The sequence below is a fragment of the Rhinoraja longicauda genome, chromosome 33 (assembly GCF_053455715.1).
Source record: "Rhinoraja longicauda isolate Sanriku21f chromosome 33, sRhiLon1.1, whole genome shotgun sequence".
Classification (NCBI taxonomy): Eukaryota; Metazoa; Chordata; class Chondrichthyes; order Rajiformes; family Arhynchobatidae; genus Rhinoraja; species Rhinoraja longicauda.
The window spans coordinates 10690248-10696293 of record NC_135985.1 but is presented as its reverse complement, the minus strand read 5'-3'; positions in this window follow the sequence as shown (position 1 = coordinate 10696293).

Below are 6046 nucleotides of genomic sequence, written 5' to 3'. Positions count from 1 at the left end.
AAATAAATTCTTTGGATAAAGCAAATGATTGATACAATTTTTATAGGCTTGTATTAATATGTCTGAGGTGGACATCATTCTTTGGACATTGCTCAATAACTGTAAAATTTCACCTTTATGCTTGAAGCTACTTTAGATAATTTGACCAAGTAGAGGCCTTAGTAAAACTATTTAATTACCTACGAATCTACCTGAATCAAAGTTATCAAGATTTAACAATATGTTTGATTTCAAGACAATAAACTATTAATGATTGGATAGGGCAATTTATGTCTTTTCTCTCTATCATTGCTGTATAGATTACATGTCTGGGTGCTTTAAAACAGTATTATACAATCTACCACTGAGTGCCATGCATGTTATTCCAGAAATATTATATCAGGACAAACTTCAGTCTGAAGAAGGGTCTCGACCCGAAACGTCACCCATTCCTTCTCTCCGAAATGCTGCCTGACCTGCTGAGTTACTCCAGCATTTTGTGATACCTTCGATTTGTACCAGCATCTGCAGTTATTGTCCTACATATCAGCACAATGCATGTTTTACTTGAGCAGTTCTGCATAGTTTCTATATCTGTTCTGTGTCTTCACTGTAGTAGTATTTTACTCCACCAATACCATGGGCAAAATGAAGCAACTTGCAAAACCAGTTACTGTATCAGTAGCCTCCAGGAAAATAGTTCCACAGTGTGAGGACATCTGTGCATTTTAAATGTGATTTGTCATTGCATCAGCCTTCATCAAAATAAATTAAAAACTTAAAGGCAACACTATTGCGACTTCCAGCTGTTGTAAACTGCTACAATTAAAATTGCTTCTGCAATTTCAATTTCCCCGTTTGTGAGTTCCTAATCTTGTTTATGAAGCACGATTTCTGGCTGCATGAGCAAGTGTTCTCAAATTCTCAATGTCTAATGTATATGATTGATTATAATTTTTCAAAAGTTTGTTATGGTGGATTCTGAAGAAAGTAAGTCACTTTGTTCTATTGGGCAACATTCATATTATAAAAGTACTCAAGAATCAGAACCACATTCAAATAGACATTTTATGTAATTCTACATTCAAGAGAAACATACATAAATATAATTTGAAGGTTGTTATATTGGTTTTTAAATAATACATATTAGATTCAGCACAATCACAAGCCCTACAGTCCTATGAGTTCATGCTGACCATCAAACACCCTTTTGCACACGTCAATCCTACATTTCTATCACCAACCACCTGCACTCTAGGGGCAAATTACAGTGGCCAATTATCCCACCAAACGGCTTGTTTTTGGGATGTGGGACAAAACTCAAGCATCTGTAGGAAACCCATGTAGTAAAGGGAGAACGTGCAAACTGCGAACAGATAGACTCTGAGGCCATGACTGAACTCAACTAAGTCTATGAAATACTTGTTGGCAACAAAATGAGTGGTTGAGAGAGTGTGTTGGAGGATCTCACATTTAGTAGAAGGAGGAAGTAGGGGCAAGGGAGGCTTAAGATGTTACAACATGACTCAGTGAAGCACTCTTGGTCCTCCTTCAACCAAAAAGGGTTGTTTTTGGTAAGACCCTTAACAGTATTAATGTGCAGTGGGATTTTGGTATCCAAGTTCATAGCTCACTGAAGGTGGCAACACAAGTAGATAGGGTGGTAAAGAAGGTGCTTGGTATGCTTGCCTTCATTGCCAAGAGCATTGAATATAAGAGTCAGAGAATCATGATGCAGCTCTATAACACTTTGGTTAGGCCGCATTTGGAGTATTGCTTGCAATTCTAGTCGCCCCAATACAGGAAAGATGTGGAGGCGTTGGAGAGGGTGCCGAGGAGGATTACTCGAACACTGCCTAGATTACAGGATTTCAGTCACAGGTAGAGGTTGGATAGACTTGGATTGTTTTCTCTGATGCATAGGAGGCTGAGGATAGATTTGATAGAAGTATATCAAATTATGAGAGGCATAGAAAGAACCATTTCCCCCCATGGTGGAAATGTCCAACAGTAGAGGGCATAGCAAAAAGGTGAGAGGGAAAGTTTAATGGAGATATGTGAGGCAATTTTTTTTACATAGAAAGTTGCGGGGGCCTGTGTAATGCATATTCATGTGCCATGTTAATGAGTGGGCGTTCCTTGAGCTAGGAATGCTGGGTAAATAAAGGCTGGTGTGATTCAGGCAACTAACGTGTGAGTCTACTTTATCTTTATGCCGTGTTGAACATAACAAAATTGGCGACGAGGACGGGATTGTGGAGGAGACTGAGTTTGTTTTGCATAGCTTTTGTACTGCTAAGTTTTAGGTGCTTTGCTACACCAGAACAGGCAGGAAATCTGAGCTTGTGCAAGGAAAAAAAAAACTCTCCTCGTTCCTTTGTTTAAAAAAAAAAAAGAGAGGGACAAAATGGCGGCATCCACAGGCTACATCGGAAGCCTGGGCATCTTTGACAAAAGTAGAGAGCCGTTCAGCTCCTATATGGAGAGAGCAAACATGTTCTTCATGGCAAACAACATCACGGAGACCAGTGGTGAAGGAGAGGTAGTGGCTGAAACAAACAGGGCCGTTCGTGAACGCATAAAAGCGATTCTGCTCACAGAGATCGGACCTGAAGTGTACGGCACACTTGTGAATATCCTTGCGCCCATAAAGGCAAAAGATGTGCCATTCTGTGACATTAGAAAGAAGTTGGAGGAGCACTTCAACCCAAAGCCTCTGGAAATTGCAGAAAGCTACAAATTCGGCATGAGAAACCAGAAGCAAAACGAGACAATCAGTGAGTACATTGTTGCCTTGAAAAACTTAACGTTGCACTGTAACTTTGGAGCCTTTCTTGAACGCGCACTACGCGACAGATTTGTTTGTGGTCTAGTGGACGAACGAATTCAGTCCAGACTCATGAGCACTCCTGATCTTACGTTTGAGATAGCATGCAAGATTGCTACTACGATGGAGATGGCATCAAAGAATGCTCGCGAGTTTCGTTCACCACATACTGCAGTGGCCGTGTATACTCACAAAGCAGCGCCTAGGGCCAAACCGAAACCGAAATATGGCGGGGAGCCGAGTGCAGCCAGTTGTTATCGTTGCAACGGTAATCACCCATCCCAATCCTGTCAGTTCAAAACAGCTAAGTGCTATAACTGCCAGAAGAAAGGTCATATCGCCTCAGCATGTCGGGCCAAGCTTACAGTGGGAAACACACGACAACACCAGAAAGGAGTTCACAACTTAGAGATGAACCCGGATGACAATGAACTTGGGTTATACATCATTCATGCAACTGATGTCAATAAGCCTACAACCAGCCAAGACAAGGACTTTCGAATTAAACTATTGGTTAATGAACAGTTAATTGAAATGTGCATTGACACGGCAGCTGACTGTTTGGTCATGAGCAAAGACTTGTACGAAACAAAGTTCTCACAGACACCATTGTCCGAGAGTAAGGTCAAGTTGAGAACCTACTCCGGCGAAGCCTTGGAGACGTGCGGACAAATGGATTGCGAAGTTCAGTGTAATGGACAGTCAGTAACACTGCCCATCATAGTGGCCAGCTACAGAAATAACCCGACCCTCCTTGGAAAGGATTGGCTGCGTAAAATAAAATTAGACTGGAAGAACATTTTCAGCATTGATGTGTCCAAATCACGTCTTGAAAATGTCGTTAGCAAACACGCTGACATATTTGCTGACAGTTACACGGGAATAACAGGATACTCTGCACACATTCGACTGCAGCAAGATGCGACACCTGTATATTATCGACCAAGACCGGTACCATATGCGCTAAAGCAACAAGTGGAGGAAGAACTCAACAGGTTGGAGCGGAATGGAGTACTCGTGAAGACAGACCAGAGCAACTGGGCAACGCCAGTTGTGGCTGTGCTTAAGGCTGTCAAAACTGTTCGACTATGCGGTGACTACAAAGTCACAATCAACCAAGTTGTTGATGACGAACAGTATCCTTTGCCAACCTCGCAGGATCTGTATGCAGAACTTAGCGGAGCAAGAGTCTTCACTAAGCTGGATTTGTCTCATGCTTATGCCCAACTCAATGTTGACAAAGAAAGTCAGCAGTGCCTGACCGTCAACACACATAAGGGCTTGTATTCATACACAAAGCTGCCCTATGGTGTGAAATCTTCCCCGAAAATCTTTCAGTCCGTCATGGACAAAATGTTGCAAGGCATTCCGAACTGTGTGTGCAACCAGGATGATCTACTGATATTCACAGTGGGCATGGAAGAACATCTGGAGATACTCGAGCAAGTTTTCACACGATTGAACTGCCACAACGTAAAATTACGAAAGAGCAAATGTGCATTTGCACAATCAGAGGTGATCTACCTTGGACTCAAAGTAGATTCCAACGGACTGCGCCCAGTGAAGGCGAAAATTGAAGCAATTGTGAATGCTCCAACGCCCAACAATGTGACAGAGCTACGATCATTCCTTGGGATGGTGCAATTCTATGCACGATTCCTTCCAGATTTAGCAACCGTGCTAAAGCCACTACATCATCTGTTACAAAAGGATGAGAATTGGATGTGGGGAAAGGAACAACAACATGCATACGACATCTGCAAGAAAAACCTGACAAGTGACAAACTCCTTGTTCACTACGACACGACACGCGAGATGAAACTTGCTTGTGATGCTTCAAGTTATGGTGTAGGTGCAGTGATTTGCCACGTAATGGATGACGGACAGGAAAAGCCTATTGCTTTTGCCTCCCGCACCCTATCACCAAGTGAGCGCAACTATGCACAGATAGAGAAGGAAGCACTCAGCATTGTGTTCGGAATCAAGAAATTCCACCAGTTTCTTCTTGCAGACCATTCACCCTTGTGACTGATCACAAACCACTACTCACGATACTGGGTCCCAAGTCAGCTATACCTTCCATGGCGGCATCAAGGATGCAGCGCTGGGCAATTCTGTTGTCCCAGTATGACTACAAGGTGGAGTACAGAAGCTCCAAATGCAACGCAGTCGCAGATGCGTTGTCCCGATTGCCCCATGAGAACTCTGATGTGGGAAGCGAGAACTCAATCTACACACTGCAAGTCGTAGATGAAGACTTTCCAGTGACTGCAACAGAAATTGCAGCTGAAACAGTGAAGGACACTGTGCTGAAGAATGTTTATGAACAGACATTGAATGGTTGGACTGAAGTCGAGAGTGGATCAAACTCGGAACTGAAGCCTTTCTATAATCGACGACACGAATTATCATGCGAGCAGGGATGCATAAAGTGGGGTTATAGAGTGGTTGTACCAGAGTCTTTAAGAAACAAGATTATGTACGAACTTCATGCCGAACATCCTGGCATAGTTAGCATGAAGTCAATTGCTAGAAGTTTTGTGTATTGGCCTGGTATAGACAGTGACATTGAGTCACTGGTGAGCAAATGTAGCGTGTGTCAAGATTGCCGCAGTAAACCACCAAAAACACCACTGCAACCCTGGTCATGGCCAAGTAGACCGTTTCAGAGAGTTCACGTAGACTTTTGTGAAAAGGGTAATGATAATTTTCTGGTGCTAGTAGATAGTCATTCCAAATGGATTGAGGCTAAGCATATGGGGTCAAGCACTACTGCTGAGCGTACCATAGACGAGTTGAGATCAATTTTTGCATGTCATGGTTTACCAGAAGAACTTGTTTCTGATAACGGACCTCAGTTTCGTTCAGAACAGTTCAAACAGTTCATGCAGCGTAACGGGGTAAAACACACACTTGTTCCTCCATACCATCCAGCCTCCAATGGGGCGGCGGAAAGGTCTGTTAGAGTAGTCAAAGAGGCTCTCAAGAAACAGGTTTTGCAGGGTAGTTCAAAGCTCAGCATGAAACATCGTTTGGCTAGTTTCTTGCTGAAGTACAGAACTTCACCACACACAACTACGGGTTATTCACCTGCAGAACTGTTGATGAAGAGAAGGCTAAGAATACGCCTAAGTCTAGTTCAACCCAATTTGGCCTCGAGAGTTGAGCAAAAACAGTTAAGTCAAAAACACCACTTTGACTTCCACAAAAAGGAGAGGAACTTCAAGCCAGATGAGCAAG